Consider the following 18,505-nt stretch of genomic DNA (forward strand, 5'->3'; position numbering starts at 1 on the left):
AAAACTCTCTGTTCTGAAGTGAATATTTGCACTGGCACCAACGATAACAAATTGCAACTGAACAGTTGAATTGTTACAGAATTATGACTGACAAGGTTTAATCTCCTCCAGTGAAGGCAATGTATATGATTCAATATTTCACCGATACCAGAACAGCATGATGGAAGAAATTAATGACCTTGCAGTGAAAATGTTGCAGATTTGTGACATCCTTTCTATAAGCAATGAAGAGTGAAAGAGCAGCCAGGATTTGATTCAATGACCATCGATTTAATCTTTTTGTCTGCTTTCTTTCAAAGCTGCGAGCTGTTCCACTTTCAATCAGGTTTTCCATAGTGTTTCACACAAAGATCTTTTCAGAGACTGAATGATATTTATTTAGCATTTAAATTGTGGTGCTTTAATAAGAATGCAAAGGGGAGGGGGGGAATAAAGCCTAAGCCCTTTGAAGCAGATATGCTGTCATCAGAGATGCTCGGCAAGCTTGACATTTTGAGTATTGTAGAACAAACTACTCTCTGAAGTATTGGCCACTGGTTTCAATGATATATGTAAGGGTAATTTAACAGGTTATGTTCCATATGGACTTGTTTAACTGGAGTACAGATCAGAAGATTGAATTTAGTTCAATAAACAGCTTCAAACGTCAAACAATGAAGTGAGCGAGTAACCTTTGATTTGCTTTCTCTGTTTTCCGCTCCTGCTGGTTGAAGTTCAACTCTTGGCTTTCATTTTATCTAATCTCGCCTGTTAACAGTAGTGTGGTAAAACGCAGAGAAAAAATCTGCAGATGCTGGAATCTTAGATGAACAACGAGAAGATGAAGGTACTCAGCAGACCAGGCAGCGTCTGTGGAGAGAGATGGTGAGTCAATGTTTTAGGTCAGGAACCTTTATCAAAAATGAAGGGGTGATATCAAGTATATCAAGTGGGTGGAGGGGGAGTTTATCTCCACAGATGCTGCCTTACATGATGAGTCCCTCCCAGTTTCTCCTTGTTTAGTTCTGGAGTAAAATTGTTGTTGAGCTTGAGACCACGTGACATTACCCTGAATATTCCTTCCCTCCATCACTGGTGCCCAAGTCCGCAGAGTCTGTCTGTAAAATGCAGTGCAATTTCTCATCTAGACTATTGGGGCAATGTATCCCAGACCCGTGACCAACAGCACACAGAAGGGCAAGAACCACAGGTGCATGGGATCACCACCAATTCCTGGATCCCCTCAAGGATGCATGCTGTCCTGACCAAAATGTACCATCATCCTTTCATGTTTTGGACTTCCCTTCCCTGGGGTAACACAGTTAGCATAGTGATTAGAGCAAAGCTGTTACAATGGCTAAGACCCATGTTCAAATCCGGCAGGGTCTGTAAGGAATTTGTACGTTCTCCCCATGACCTGTGTGGGTTTCGTCCTGGTGCTCTGGTTTCCTCCCACCCTTCAAAACATGCTGGAGGTTGTAGATGAATTGGGTGTAATTGGATGCTTGGGCTCATGGACAGGAAGGGCCTGTTACCATGCTGTTAGTTGAAATTTAAAAATTTTAATACATTAGGCATATCTTCATCACAAGGATTACATGGTTCCAGGACATCCCTTACTATCAACTTCTCAAGACCAATTAAAGATGATGAATGGCCCAGATACATCAATAAATTAAAAATAACATTTTAGAGGGGCATTTATGAGACTCTTAGACAGGCACATGGATGAAAGAAAAATAGAGGGTTAAGAGGTAAGAAATGCATAGTTTTTTTGGTAGGAATACGTTGGTCAATGCTGTAATGTTCTATATTCTATGTTCTAGAATGAGAGAATGCTACTTAATCCATCTTTCCCTATCTTGCCATTTTATGAGGCCATAGCTTTATCTTCATATTCTATAGTTTCTCCATATCACTTAATGCCTCTGGTGGCAGAACCTTATTAACCTTGTTAATTGGCCAAACATCAATTCCAATTTCTAGAAGAAAGCACCAGGTTTTGTCAAGTTCTCTATGTCGAAGTGTAATTTCAATATAATGGGCACCAGCCTTCACTCCATTGAGGACATCTACAAGAGGCGGTGTCTTAAGAAAGCAGCCTCTATCCTCAAGGACCCTCTCCACCCAGGCCACGCACTCTTCTCACTGCTACCATTGGCCAGGAGGTACAGGAGCCTGAAGGCCCACACTCAATGTTACAGATCCAGCTTCTTCCCCCCTGCAGTCCGATTTCTGAATGGACCTTGAATCCCCCCCCCCCCCCAAGATACTCACCTCACTTTCTCTTCTTTTGCACTAATTTATTTATTTAAAGAATGCAATTTTGCACTTGTGATGTTTTGCAAAACAACAAATTTTGTGACATATTCATGAGAATAAAAATTTGATTCGGATTCAACTGAAAGAACCTGTCTCGAATATTTAGAATATGCCTCCAAGTCTCTATTTGTCCACACAATTGTTTCCCTTTAGATCTTTTAATCTTCTATTAATCCTTTAACCATTTATATTTGATAGAATGCAACACTATTTTTATAATCATTGTTGTATCTCCTTGTTTAAAGAAACCTTTTACTTTATTTAAGTCTCATATAACTAAACATATAACCATATAACTCACGGGTTGCCCAGATATCCTATACATACTTCCTGCAGTGATTGCAGTGATAGATATTTTAGGGCTGAGGCGCAATTAGTATAAATAGCATAGCTTGCCTTCAAAAATATATGTTTTATTGGTTTAGTTTTTAAATCTTTCAAGGTGCGTGATCCTATAATTGAGTGGAACACTGGAGATGTTGGCATTCAGAAGATGTCTCCTTGCTGTTCACAGTGATAAGGTGTTATCATTATTTCAAATTTCAGATGATGTAATTGACAAGAATACAAGAAATAGGAGCAGGGGTCAGCTATCAGATCCATTGAGCCTGCTCCATCATTCAATAAGATCAAGGCTAATCTGTGTATGGACTCAGCCCACTTACCCACCCGCTTCCCATAACTTCTAATTCCCCTGCTATGTCAAAATCGATCTATAGGTGACTTAAATATATTTAATGATGTGGCCTCTTCTCCTTCCTCGGGCAGGGAGTTTGACAGGTAAAATGGTAAGATATCATTTCTCCATTTTGTGGGTTTGATTGTGAGCCTCCAGTTTTCTCAAACAACTTCTCACCAACCCCTTCCACACCCCCCTCCACCCCCAATTCTTTATTTTCCTTTCCTTCTTTTTCCCCTCAATTACCCTCTTTACTTGCCATCAACACACCTTCCTTCCTCCTGCTTCCCAGCCCCCATCACTTCCTTCCCCCTATTGGAGCACATCTTTGTCAATTCTCAGTCTCTTCCTCCTATCACCTCCCAGCTTTTTACTTTTTGTGCCATTCCTTCCCCTCCTACCCATATTCACCCATAATTTGCCAACCCAAGCTCCTTCCCCTGACCCTTTTATTCAGGCCTGGTTCTTGCTATTCCAGGTGAAAGGTTCTGACCTGAAATTTTGGCAGTCTTCTGGTTTCCACGTATACTGCCTGACCTGCCAAGATCTTCCAGCCTTTCATTGTTTGCCCAAGGTACCAGCACCTGCTGTCTTGACCTTTTGTCAGGCAGCTTCTGATTTCAAATTTCAGATTTAATGTCAGAGTCCATACATGACATCACATACTACCCTGAGATTCTTTTTCCTGCTGGTGTAACAGAATTACTACTTATTGGTAGTGTGAAAAAAACTGAACTTAATGTACACATGTAAACAAATAAAGAAATGTAAACAAACTGACTTTACAATACAGAGAAAAAAAATCAATAACGTACAAAATTAAGAATCCTTAAATTAGTCTATGATTGAGTTTGTTGTTGAGGAGTCTGATGGTGGAGGGGTAGCAGCTGTTCCTGAACCTGGTGGTGTGAGTCTTTGTGGCACCTAGACGTCTTTCCTGATGGCAGTCGTGAGAACTGAGTGTGTGCTGGGTGGTGTGCATCCTTGATGATTGCTGCTGCTCTCCGCCGGCAGAGTTCCCTGTAGATGTTCTCGATAGTGGGGAGGGTTTTGCCTGTGATGTCCTGGGCTGTGTCCACTACTTTTTGTGGGATTTTATGCCCAGGGGTATTGGTATCTCATACCAGCCAGTCAGCACACTTTCCACCACACCTCTGTAGAAATTTGCTAGGGTTTCTGATGTCATGGGAAACCTCCACAAACTCCTGAGGAAGAAGAGGCACTGACGTGCCATTTGTTTCCATCACTAGTTCTTGCTACACAGTCATGAAGATAAAGTCAGGACAAATGTCCCACATGAGCTGTGGCTCAGATATATATTTTCTCCACTGTGGTAGAACATTTACAGGTCAGATCTCTGCAAAAGGTCAGGGTTTAAATCCCTTCAAACAGGCAGAGGGCAAGCTGCATATTTGGAGTTGCTGTCTCTCATCTGAGCTAAAGGCTTTCTTGTGGATAAAACAAATCCCTTGGCATGATTTCAAAGACTTTTCCCCAGTCCCCTGGGCTAAAATTTAACCCTCAATCAGTTCTTCTAAAAAAAACCAAATTATCTTCTCATTAGTGTGTTATTTTTGTTGAAGTATTTTGCTTCAAGGAACATTTGTGGCTGTTTTTGAAGTTTCAGAGAACAAGGTGAAGGATGGGCAGCACAGTGGTGCAAAGAGGTGACACTGGAATGCTAGATTGTAAAGCTTTCAGACTCCAGGGGATCATTGGACTGACGCCAGTCACCAGACCAGAAGAACTCCCCCCTGCAGAGAAGGAGATGCCTGGGACTCCTGGGAGACAAGCCTATAGGGAAGGTGACCTCTGCAGTCGACCAGTGAGGCACTCCGCCACTGAAGGACCCACCCAGGCAGCAGATTACTGGAGATTGACTCATGGGAACCAGTTATTGGGTTTGGAATTTGAGAGGGTGCCGAGGGCAAGAAGGGCCCCTGAAAGGGCCTTGGACGCTGAAAGTTTCCTGATCGTATTGAAGGTTGAGAACCAGGAGTTCGGACTGCCAGTGGATTGGCCAGGAGACTTGCAGCTGCAGAGGTTGCAAGAGAGCAGGGACACTCGGTGACTCTAAAGGAACTCTCTTTTACTTCTCTTTCTCTTACTGGTGGAGATACCTGGTTACGCTCGTGGCACCTCTTTGAGTGCCTTTACGGCAGGCAAAAGTAGTTGAATTTAGTGTGCTTTCACATTTTGTGTATTAGTACGTGACAATAAAAGGAATCTTGAAACTCCCCTGGCAGAACACAACAGGTCAGGCGGCATCCTTGAAGGGAGAGGGAGTGGATGTTTCAGGGTGAAACTGTCCTTTAGGACTAAGAAAGGAGAAGGAAGACGGGCAGCTAAAAGAGGAAAGGGGAAAGGGGACAGTAGGTGATAGATGGACCAAGAATGGGTTAGGTTTGATGGGTAGATGGGGGTAGGGGGAGAGAAGGAAGAGTGGAGTTGGGAGAGTGAGAGAAGGAGGAAGAGAAAGCAGAAGGTGAGGGTGAAGACAATGTCTGAAGGAAGGAGAATCGTGGAACCATACAAGGGAAGATGGGAACAGAAATGGAGGTGTGTGGATGGCAGTCAGGTGGAGAAGGTCAGGAAGGGGAAAGGAACAGCATAACCAGGGGCTGGGTTCAATGATTGGGGGGGGGGTGGATTTGGAAATGAGGAGGTGTCCGAGAGGTTTGAGGTGGAGTTGCTGCCTCATGGGTCCAGAGACGCAGGTTCAATCCGGACTTATGGTGTGTGTGTGTGTGTGTGTGTGTGTGTGTGTGTGTGTGTGTGTGTGTGTGTGTGTGTGTGTGTGTGTGTGTGTGTGTGTGTGTGTGTGTGTGTGTGTGTGTGTGTGTGTGGAGTTTGCATGTTATTTCCCATGACCAAAGATAACCAAGCTTTACAGGTCAGTGTAAATCACCATGACTGAGTGATGTGGGAGGTGATTGGTGGAAGCTGGGTGGAGGGAGGGGGAGGGTTGTGGATGTGAGAAGAATAAATATGGGGATCAGTGCAGGATTGGAGTGGTTGTTGGTCAGCATGGACTTGATGGTCCAAAGGCCTTTCTCGGTTCTGTTTGACGATGATAATTTAATGTAAATATAGCAGTTGGCTAAACCTGATATGGAAATTGAAGTTTTAAAAACACCGAAATGGTGGAGGAACTCAGCAGGTCTCGCTGCGACCATAGGAGGGAAAGATTGGAGGAGGGGGTGGCTCTATGAATGTAGAGCTGGAGGAAAGGTGACAGAGGGGGAGAGAAAGAGAGACAGAGAGAGCTAGAGGAAAGAAGAAATAGGGATAGGAGAAGGGGAGAGATAAGAGGGCGGGGGTGGCTAACGGAATCTGGAGAAGTCGCTATTAAAGCCATCTGGTTGGAGGGACCCCAGATGGAATATTGTAGTTTTATTCATCAAACTAGGAGATATCGATGGAGAGTGAAAAATAGAGTTAATGTTGATGAATAAGGCCTTGGAGAATTTTGAGGAAAAATAAAGGAATGCTTTAAGATCAGCAGAAAGTTATTATTTATCCATATAAAGCATTTGCAGTGGTTGTAAGCAGTGAGGCATGCAGAACGAATAAAGTTCCCTCTATTTGCAGATGCACAAGTGAATCATTAAATAATTGTTTTCCTTCAGTCTTATTAATTTAAAACTGGAGAATTGAGCAAACAGTCCCTTTGAGCAAATTGCACGTAAACGGATTATACATATGCAAATGAGTTCCAGGGACAAACCTTCAACAGAACATGAATCCACCTACTTGTCATAATTCCACAGCTCGGAACCTCGACGCTCATATCAATGCACAAGGTTACTGTAACCAGGCAGAGCTTGCAGAGTACATATTGTGTGGTGCCGCCTGCTGCCCCTCACACTTGAATCCATATGACTACATTCCCAATAAAATCCTTGACCTTTCTTTCACATGCAGAAACATCTGCTCACTGCAGCTTATTTATGCTGACGCTTGCTTTGTCCGTTGATGTTGTGGAAGCTGCAAATGATTGGATTGTTCCAGATCATAAGTTTTTTTTAACTAGGGCTTAATATTTTTGACTAATGAAAGGTATAATGTATTCATGAAAGTGCTGGATCATCATTTGTGTTCCATCTATGTAGCCTTCAAGGTTAAGAAATCTGAATACTGCCGCTGCCGCCCAGAAGGGTGTTGATTTCCCCCCCTCTCCTCTCTGCTTCAGTTCTCTCTGCTCCACTCAGGATTCTTCATGTCAATGGACTTGCGTGGTCTCCTTTACATCGGAGAGACTGGGCGCAGACTGGGGAGATCGGTTTGTTGAGCACCTCAGCTCTGCCTGCCGCAATAGCCTGGATCTCCCAGAGGCCTCCCCATTTCAATTCTCCATCCCATTCCACATAGACCATGTCTGTCCATGGTCTCATGTGCTGCCTGACTGAGATATCCACAAATTAGAGGAAAAACACCTCATCTTCCGTCTGGGCACCCTCCAATCAGATGGCATTAACATTGACCTCCAGTTTTTGTTAAATCACCCCACCCCCCCCCTTTTTCCCCCTGTCTTTTTTTCCCACAGATCTGCCTCCCTCTCTCTCTTCCCTTTTCCCTCTGTCTCCTTTCACAGAGCCACACCAATTCTCACATATCCTCTTATCATATCCAATTCACAGCTTTTGTTGGTCTGGAATTCTCCCCCTCCCATTCTTCTCCCTTTCTCTCAGTTTTTAGTCAGGTGCCTGTCTGCTTTTTGCTTCTACCTTGAAGAAGGGGTCAGGCCTGAAATGTTTTTACTTCCTAAGGATGCTACAAGACCAAGTGAGTTCCTCTAGCATTTCTATGTGTTTTACTTTCAATCACAGCATTTTGCAGACTTTTGTGTTTCACCTCATGCCACTGGACTTCTACAGGAGGTGGAATCTCCCAGAAAACCATTTATCATTGATGCAACAGGACATTTGATCCTGCTGTCCACAGCGGAGGAGACTAAGTCCACCTTCAACTGAGGTGCACACTCAAGTTCAAGTTTAGGATTAGTTATATACCAAGATATAGTGATGGATGCTCTTTTGCCAGTAGACAAATTAGACATCTCATCCACAGTACAGCAATTTAAACACAGTATACAAAGTATAGAATATTGATGTACTAAGAGACCTGGTTGTAAGAATTAAATACCTCTGAATGGGGCATGATCGCAAAATGGGTAAACACACAGGTTTGCCAATTGTCCATTGGAGACATCTATGACGTGCTGCTTCAAGAAGGCAGCCAACCTCATAAAGGACCCCCATCACCCTGATCACAACCACTTCTCACTGCTACCTTCAGGCAGATGGTACAGAACCCTAAAGTTCATCTCCATCACACTCAAGCTGGGCATTGTGGTCATTCTGATGTGGTCATTTTAATTTATACTATGTGGTTACTGTAACTTACCTAACTGTAGCTGCTAAAACTTCAGTGTATCTGTACATTGTACTTAAGTATATGACAATAAACTCTCATCTCAACTCAATTCCAATTCAACTAATTAATAACACAAGTTTTTATTGTAAATTGGGGTGAGCCACTATATTGTTATTAATGCCCATTCACTTTGATATCGCCTCTTCACAGCAACATGTCTTTATTGTTGAGAACTACGCGACTCCAGACCAACAACAGTGGGGCTAGTTCTGAAATAGCACTCGGTTTAAATTTAGACACCAGCATGGTAACAGGCCCTTCCGGCACACAAGGCCATGCCCTTGAATTACACCCAATTAACCTACACCATCCCCCCCCCACCCCCACCACATAGATGATGGCAGGAAACCAGAGTGCCCGGACGAAACCCATGCAGGCACGGGGAGAACGTACAAACTCCTCACAGACAGCGCTGGATATGGACCGACAGTGTTGAGCTAACTGCCACACTAACTGAGTGGTTCAATGGCAATTAGCACGATCATGAATGCCTTACCACTGATGATCACATCCTGTCAGCGTACATTAAAGATCTATAACATGATTTTTTTAAAATCCTCTCTCAGCTCCGAGTTCCACATTGACTTTTTCAATGCTGTTACATCACAACCCAGAAATACTTTATAAAAATATATCTGCAGTTTGCTCAGAATTCAATAAAGATAACCTTAGGGCTGAGTGACAAGATATTGATTGTCGCATCAGGCTGTGCTTTATTTACATGGTACTAGAATTAGAACATTTTTAGGATTTGCCAAGCCATTGAAGAAAGTAGTCAGGATCCTCCCTTGATCCAGTGTGGTGATTAATCTGAGCTTCAGCAAATAGTGGTGTGCTCAATTCCCTTGAGAAACGAAGGTGTTATGTCAAACTGTGCAATGTAACATTATGGCAACATCTGCCTCCCACCATCTTTGATATCAGTAACTTCATTCAAGACTTGATGAGCTCCCCTGACAAATTGCCACTTCAGACAAAAGAACCTCAGGAAATATCTTCAGGAGCCCCCGCATTGGTTCTATGAGAGTTGCACAGAACAGGATGTTCCCAAGTACAATTTGCTGTCTGCCCATTTGAAGCGATCACAGCCTGGGTGGTTCCAGGGATGGTACCACTGCTATCCTGAAGGCAGGGAAAAAAAACACAGCAGTGATTCACAGCTTCTCCTCCTGATCACAATGCAAGGAAGCCTGAAGGAAGTGAGCTGATGTGGTTCTCGGGTGAGGACGAGGCGTTGTCTGACTGCAATGCCCTGTGCAAAAGTACCTTACTGATTTTCACTTTCAAAGTGTGGCTGTGACTTACAAACCATTAGCAAAGGTGGAGACAAGAGTAAAAACTAACCCAGGGCAGGCAATATCCAATATTTCATCCAGGCATTGTCCACTAGACGGCATTAACATTGACTTCTTCATTCTCGGTTAAAGCCCTCTTCGAGTCTTTCCCTTTCCCGATCCCTCTGTCACTTTCAAGGTTCAAGTTTCCTTTATTGTCACGTAATAATCCAAAAAATGTAATATACACAATAAATGTAAGCAAAGAGTCACCATGAGCATTGCCCGGTGCCCCCAATAATAGGAAAAAGAGAAGCAAAAGAGGGTCTCTTTAGGGTTAATGAGTGCCTATGGATTTTCCTCCATCTCTCCCATTCAATCCATTTGGGAGATTGTACTCCTGTTCAATCCATTTACAACCCGAGCTCTGGATCAAAGTTTCCAACACAATCAGGAAGCCTTCAGTGCCCGAGTCCCTTCAGCAGCCCTTCTTGCCATCAGCACTCTCTTGAATCCTGGTTCTGATACCTGGTTCCAACGAGCCAGTCTCCAGCAGCCCACAGACTGGTGCAAGTCCTTCGATTGCAAGTTGCCAGCAGCCCACAGACTGTGTGGATCCTTCAGCTACAGAGTCCTTTGCTGGTCTGCTGCAGTGATTACCTCCCCTGAAGGGTCATCTCCCAAGCTTCTCCCTCTCAATGGAGAGGTTGCCATTTCTGATGCCCTGCACCAGTCCATTGCACCCCCAGAGTCTGCAACCTCTTATGGTCCGCTGCCCAGCACAGGCATCTTAGGCACAGACCTCCATGGCTACAGGACGTTAAAAAAGAGTCTACTCCTCTAACAGGTTGTTTAAAGCCTGTACAGAGACATTAGCATCACAACCAAGCTCTAGGACCTTGTAGAACTGCTCTGTGTCTCCGCTCTCTGTTCTTCTGGGTCCACCCCATTTACTGGAGCTCCAGCAGCGCTGCTATTTTTTTCCACCCTCTTCCTTTCCCTCTCCATTCAGAGAGCTACTCCCTCCCCCTATCTCCTCAGGCTTTTTTTTTCCTCTTCTACTCTCCTCCCTGTATCCACCTCTGACTTTTTACCTGTTAGTCTGTGCTACCATTAAATCTGGGCTGACCTTCAGTACAACACTGAGAACAATCTGCCTCTGCTCCTTTTTCCCATTGTGTAGGAACTGGAGAGCATTTATTTAAGTTCCAAAGGCCGATGATATCTGGGTGTTCCTGGCATCCAACCCAAAGCAAAGATGGCGAGCTTTACTGCCTCAGGGAAGGGAGGCAATTGCACCACAAGATTTGTTCTTGGAATTAATCCTCAGTGTAGTTTATTTTTGATGGTGTAAATATGCTGTAGTGTATCCACAGTGAAAATGCTCATGTGTAAATGGGTTAACAATTGATTTCCAGTGAGTCAACATTATTCTCCATAAAGTTTAACTGTGCAAATCAATAGAGACTATACATTAGGAAAGAGAGCAAGCTGTAGAAAATATATTGATTCGGGCATGGTAATGGTAATGCTTTGAATTGATTTTCCAACAAGAAATATTAAGGCTTGTACGTACTGCTGTGACTCAGTTAATGACCTTTGTTCTATTCAAAATCAGTACAATGGAAGTCGGCAGGCGGAAATAAAATGTTGTATCGGAAAAACACTGAACAAACTTTGGATTGATGGTCCACCTTCAGGAAGGGTTTGACAGGGTGCTGGATAGGAACATCCGAGACAATGGTTGCAGCACAATGGACCATTAAGTGAATATCATATTTGCACATTCCACGCATTGTGTCTATTTTTCCTTGGAAGGAACTGGCTTTTGCTGAATCGTTGCTTTTTCTGGAGCCTTTGGGTGCTCTCAGAAGCAGCTTTCCTGAGTTCATATACAAAAGAGATGAGAAAGAACATATACAGCACAGTACAGGCCTTTCGGCCCTTGATGTTGTGCTGACCCATATATTCCTTAAAAAAAATACTAAACCCTCCCTACCCCATAACCTCCTTGTTTTTCCATCCATGTGCCTGTCTAAGAGTCTCTTAAATGCCCCTAATGTTTCAGCCTCCATCACCATCCCTGGCAAGGCATTCCAGGCACCCACAATTCTGTGTAAAAAGTTATCCCTGATGTCTCCCCTAAACTTCCGCCTCTTCACTTTGTATATACTCTACGTCCTCTGCTTTTTGCCATTCCTGCCCTGGGAAAGAGGTGCTGGCTGTCCACCCTATCTATGCATGTCATAATCTTGTAAACCTCGATTAAGTCTCCTCTCATCCTTCTACGCTCCAAAGAGAAAATTCCCAGCTCTGCTAACCTTGCCTAATAAGACTTACTTTCCAATCTTGGCAACATTCTAGTAAATCTCCTCTGCACCCTCTCCATAGCTTCCACATCCTTCCTGTAATGAGGAGACCAGAAGAGAACATGATACTCCAAGTGTGTTCTCACCACAGATTTGTAGAGTTGCAACATGACCTCTCAACTCAATTCCCATATTAATGAAGCTCAACATCTCATAGGCCTTCTTAACTATTCTGTCAACCTGTGCAGTGATGTTGAGGGATGTATGGATTTGAACCCCAGGGTGGCACATTTGGCATAGCGGTCAGCATCATGCTCTCACAACACTAGCAACCGGCTCTGTCAGTAAGGAGTTTATGTGTTCTCCCCGAGTCTGTGTGGGCTTCCTCCGGTGCTCTGGCTTCCACCCACTGTTCAAAACCTACTGGGGTTGTAGTTTAATTGTGTGTAATTGGGAGGCACAGGCTCGTGGGCTCGTGCTAAACAACTAAATGTATAAATTTGAAATTCATATCAGACCTCAATCATCTTGAAGTTGAGAGCTCTATCCCTCATGCCAAGGGTTTAGGCACACCACCACAGTACAAATGGGCCCCTTAACCTTAACCTCGGGAAAGGGCATCTACAAGAGTTGGTGTCTCAAGAGAGCAGTCTCTATCATCAAGGACCCTCACTACCCAGTCTTGCCCTCTTCACTCTGCTATCATCAGGAATGAGGTACAGGAGCCTGAAGACAAACACACAAGGGTACAAAAACAGCTTCTTCCCCTCGGCCATCAGATTTCTGAATGGACATTGAACCTCGACACTACCTCACTTTTTCTTCTTTTGCACTAAATTATTTATTGAATGTAACTTATAGCAATTTTTGAACCTCTAATGCAAAACAACAAATTTCATGACTCATGTTCATGACAATAAAATATGATTCTTGCTTCTTGACTGCCTGAGATCCCTGTGATCCAAGCAAAGTCTCACTGTCACTGTTAGGTGACAGAGGTGAATATTACATGTGTAATAGTTGAGTTTTTTGAACCAATTCTTCAGGTCAAATATGGGTTAAATTTACACAGGTCATACCTTTGACCACAGTAGTACCTGCATCGTTCAAAACGTCAGGAGCTCAGATGGCTGGGACCGGGTGATAAGTCTGCATTCGGGGTATTGGTAAAAAAAGCCACATTTTGCATGCTATTCAGGCAAGTCAGTCGATACTGAACACCTAATATTCCATCTGGGCACTCTTCAACCTCATGTCATTAACATTAACTTCTCTGATTTTTGTAGGATCACTCCCCATTCTCCCTCTCTTTCCACTTCCTCTGTCACTTTTCTACCAGCTCTCCACTCCCTTCCCTCTCCAATCACAAAGCCATCCCTCCTCCCCCCGATGGCTAGTGTGCCCTCCCTCCATTATCCACCTGTTACCTCCTGCCTTTGGGACTGTGCTCCTCCTCCTCCCCCTCCCCTCCTACAATTTGGTTTGGGCACCTGCCTACATTTTGCTCATACCTTTATGAAGGGCTCAAGCCTGAAACGTTGGCTATGTATCTTTAACTCTTCTATATAAAACAGAATGCAGTAAAAGGCAATCTGCTAAGAAACTCAAAGGATTGAACTGCATGAGTTGTTCACTTTTCTGGTTGGATCCCTTCATCGAGACTGAGAGTGCAGAGGAGAGATAGCTAGAGTAATGAAGTCAGGGTGGGTGGGGTTAGAGGACAGAGTCCAGTGGGTGATTGGTGAACCAGGATGATGGGCACTTGGGGATGCAGAAGCATCAAAAGAAGAGAGAGAGTGACAGATAGAGACAATTCTCTTCTTCCCACTGACACTGCTTAACCCACTGAGGTTCTCCAGCAGATTGCTTTTGCCCCAGATTCTAGCATCTGGAGCCTCTTGTACATGCAGAGTGTAAGGTTACAGTAAGTCAAAGAGCACAGTGTATCATGTTACAAAGACAAAGGAATGCAGTAACCAATGGAAGTTATATGTATAAAATGGGCAAATCAATACCATCAATGGGGAGAGCGAATTCCTGTGCAATTTGCATGATAGATTTCTAGACCACAGGCTTGAGAAATGGAGACATTTCCATATTTCATTCTAACACGTAAAGTGGTCCTGGGAAAGAGTAATCACAATAACGGACAATTTCTCGTTAAGCTTGAAAGTGATGTAGTTTGGACTAAAACTAACGTTTTGATTGATTCTCCATTGTCACGTAGACCAATCCAGGTGAAGATGGCAGATTAGCATCCTGAAAGGTTTTTCTTGAACGGGATGGGTGTTTAACCACAATCCAGTAACTTCATGGTTCTCATTCTATTTTTTAACTCTAGATTTATTCACTGACTTGAATTTCAACCTCTAATTGCTGGTAAAATCTGAACCCATAAATCAATCCCGTGTCCAGTACTTCAACTATCGATTCCCCAACTTAAATATTACGCAAGGGCCTCTCCCTTGCTCTAATTATCTATGCAAAGGAAATTGAATGAATGAATGGATGAATTTATTGTTATATACATAATTATAGGGAGAGGGTGAAAGTCTTCCTTGATCCAGCTTCCCAGTTCCATAAACCATGAACAATGAAGTGGTTGGAGCAAAAATATTAAAGCACGGCACTGCCTGTAAAGAATTTGTTCATTCTCCCTATGTCTTTATAGGTTTCTTCCAGGTGTTCTGGTTTCCTCACACCCTTCAAAATGTCTACATTTAAAAGACACCAGTGAGATACATTAATTTCATTCCCACAGTTAAAAGTAATTACAAAGAAACATGTTCAGTTTTAGTCATAAACTGTTGATTAAATCTATCTCAGGCTATCTTAATCAATAGACTCAATGCACAATTACACAGCCACTAACATTCATTCATGTTAAAAATGCAATTTTCAATCAAGTTAGTGAAATTAATCAGTTCCTCCTTGGAATACGTGAGCTGTGATAACTTAATGTGTGATAGTTGAAAGTAGGTTACTTCTTAGATCAAAATTAATGCACTTCACTTCAAATGAGTGAGATGAGATGGGTTTATAATAAGCATTCAGGGCAAAAAGATTCTCAAATTAGTCTCCAAAGCTCAGTGGAAATAAATGAGCAGAAGTGTTAAAGTCTCAATAATGCCTTGAGCCTAGAACCATCGTAATAACATCCCAGTTTAACTTTGGTATTGCAGGACAGCATTTGTACATAGTTGATTCATTGATCAGTTATCAGATCAACCAGGGTGAAAAGACAAGAGTGGAATTTTGAAAGTGGTCAAAGAGATAGAATAAGTGATTAAAAAGCATTGCTGATCCTGGCTTTCCTCAACAGAGGTATACAGTAGAAAAGCATGGTTTTCCTAGTGCAATGCTTTGACCGCAGCAGCTAGCAGTGTTCAAATTTGCAACTGTCTGCAAAGACGCTCTCCCCAGGTTCGCATGGGTTTCCTCTGGGAGCTCTGGTTTCCTCCCACATTCCAAACACATATGGGGTTAGTAGGTTAATTGGATGCGGGGATGTACTCTACATTCTTGTGGGCAACTTTTAAAACAGGTAACATTTGTTTCAGATTCTCAGAATGCCCGTACATCTTGAGAAGCACAGATATAGGGCAATAGCATCGCGGAAAATACAACTCACAAACTCAAAAATTCTGGCAATTACTGTTGAAAATTAGTTTCATTTCTACACCACAAATTTGCTAACAATTCTGGGTGGTCATCAGATTATATCAACAGCAGTGCATGCCCAAAACATGCTGGCAGTGAAAAATAATAGTTTTAATTATTTCCAGAACAACCAACTTTTACTAACCCCTTTCCCCTGAAGCCATGCTGTTCAAAGGACCAACACACTACATTCTTATTGTTTCACTAAGATCTGTGGCCTTCTGTGAGCACAGATACCACGTGTGCCCTGACTGGTATTTCGACAGAGTTCAGGTTCATGATCTGTCTCATCTTTCTAGCTCAAGGTCATCCCTGACTTCCTCTGCTGATCATTGCTTACACTTTTCATTCAGGTTTGCAGCATCTTCAGTTTTTTTTTGCTCTTTGCTCAACGAAAGTGATTTTTTTTAGTGGCAATTGGTTCGTTTTATTACAATGACTGATTTCAGTAATTTTTATTCCAGAATTTGAGTTAGAAGCTTGAGGAGATTTGGTATGCCATCAAACATTTCTACAGGTGTACTAAGAAGAGCATTCTAACTGGATGCATCGCTGTCTGCAAAAGCACAGGAGGGGAAAAGGCTACAGCGAGTTATGAACTCAGCCAGCAACAACATGGGCATCAGTCTTCACTCCATCACGGACATCTCCAAGAGGCGGTGTCTCAGGAAAGCAGCCTCTATCCTCAAGAACCCTCACCACCCAGGCCATGCCCACTTCACACTGTTACCATTGGGAAGGAGGTACAACCTTAAGACGAACACCCAACGGTCCAAAAACAGCTTCTTCCACTCTGCCATCAGATTTATGAATAGCCAATAAACCTATAAACATGACCACATGACCTTCCATTTTTCTCTTTTTTTGCTCTAATTTTTTTTAAACCTTGTATTCACAGAACTGTAATTTATAGCAATTTTGCACCTGGAATACACAATATTGTTGCTGCAAAACAAATTTCATGGCACGTGTTCATGACAATAAATCTAATGTATTTATGAATGTAATTAATTCAATCAACACTCCCCAATTGCAGTGGCAAGTGATATCACTGTGGATAACCATCTAGTTAATAAAGCACCAGTGATCCTACCCTGAAACACTCAGCTGGTCAGACAACGCCCATGGAAAGAGGAAGATGGCTAAAATTCATGTTGATCCCTTTCATCGGACACTTTGAATGGATCTCTATTTCTCTCTCCACAGATTCTGCCTGACCCATTGAGTGCTTCCAACATTCTTTTTTGTTTTGAGTTTACACCCATGACAACTTTTTATGTGAGCTTCATCAGCATGCTTTGAATTACCATTCCTAACAGCCTTCACTTTCTACCTGTTTCTACATGTTTACCACTAAATAAACATTTGAAGTTCTTGAGAAACTACTAGGCATGAACAATTTCAGATTCATGGAGTCATGCAGCACAGAAATAAGGTCCACTGAATCAACTCCATCCATCAACTACCCATTTACACTCATCTCATAATAATCCCAGTGTTTAAATCCTCCCTACATTCCTGTCACCCCATCCCACCCCAGATTCTATCCATCACCCGTACACATGGAACAATTTACAGTGGTCAATTATATATTTTTATTTTCATTTAGAAATTCATCTCTATTTTCTCCTTCCCACTACTTTCCTTTTTGCTTCTTTAGCTCAAGACTTTTCAGATTTTTCTTGCTGTGAAATCAACCGGTGCCATCACGGGCACCAATCTTCATTCCATTGAGAACATCTACAAGAGGCGATGTCTTAAGAAAGCAGCTTCTATCCTCAAGGACCCTCACCACCCAGGCCATGCCCTCTTCACTCTGCTACCATCAGGAAGGAGGTACATTTTAAATGTAATTTTATAGCAATCTTTACACCGATAATACTCAAGATTCAAGATTCATTGTCATGTAATAAAACAATGCAATATTACACAAATTTCTGCAGAAATTACCAGAAGCGCATCTTACAGTCAGAGAAAGGGAAGCAAGAGAGAGCTCCCTCAGGGTCACCGAGTATCCGTGGATTCACCCCTGGCGCTTCTGCAGCATCCACAGCCACAGAGTCCAGTCAAACTGTCGAGCTGATGCAAAACTACAGAATTGTGCCACGACAATAAATTCTGTTTCTGATTCTAAATGTACCTGCAGGTCCAATTCCTTCCATTAGTACTTGGTTTCATGGTGCTAACCACATTCCTGCAAGAAAATTAAAACATAAACATTTCATTCACAGAATTATGGACACCTGTTACACAGAAGGAGACCATTTGGCCCTTCAAGTTATGAATCAGTAAAGTTATTTCCATTTCACTGCTCTTGACGAGTAACCTGGCAGGTTCTGCCTGTTTATATGCTTGCAAGGTCCTTTCTAAATTTGATGTTTAAAAGACAGAGAGATGATCCTGTTGAAACTTGGAGGATTTTGAGAAATTGCCAGGTGGTGGTTATCCCATAGTTGAGTGTCTGGAACTCAGGGATATTCAAGATACAGGATTTAAGATTATTTTATTGTCATGTGATAAAACAGAAAATGTGATATTACATGAAATTTCCTTTAGTTGACCGTAAGGCAGACAGAGGCTCCCAAAAGAGAGCACCCCCAGAGTCACTGAGTGTCACTAGGGGGTGTGCGGGGGTGGGGGGGGGGGAATGTAGACCACACCCAGTGACACCACAGAGGGGATGACACCAAAATGACTGCCTTAAATTTTTGTGCAGTGTTTCAGCAGAAATTTATTATTTTTTTAATTAAAAATAGTTAGCTATAACAACAAAACATTTTCGTAAGCCCAGTTTACATGTATTAATAGACCTACAAGGCTAAAACTCTATGCTAATATACTTTTTG

The 18,505-nt window shown here is 42.6% G+C and overlaps 1 long non-coding RNA gene across 1 annotated transcript; it reads left to right on the plus strand.

Moving 5' to 3' along the window:
* The first annotated feature begins 645 nt into the window (after positions 1-645).
* Positions 646-16,495, plus strand: LOC138741303 (uncharacterized). The gene is made up of 2 exons (XR_011343445.1): positions 646-864; positions 16,124-16,495. It is a non-coding gene; the product is annotated as an uncharacterized lncRNA (long non-coding RNA).
* Positions 16,496-18,505: the final 2,010 nt, after the last annotated feature.

This window comes from Narcine bancroftii, chromosome 8 (assembly GCF_036971445.1).
Source record: "Narcine bancroftii isolate sNarBan1 chromosome 8, sNarBan1.hap1, whole genome shotgun sequence".
Lineage (NCBI taxonomy): Eukaryota > Metazoa > Chordata > Chondrichthyes > Torpediniformes > Narcinidae > Narcine > Narcine bancroftii.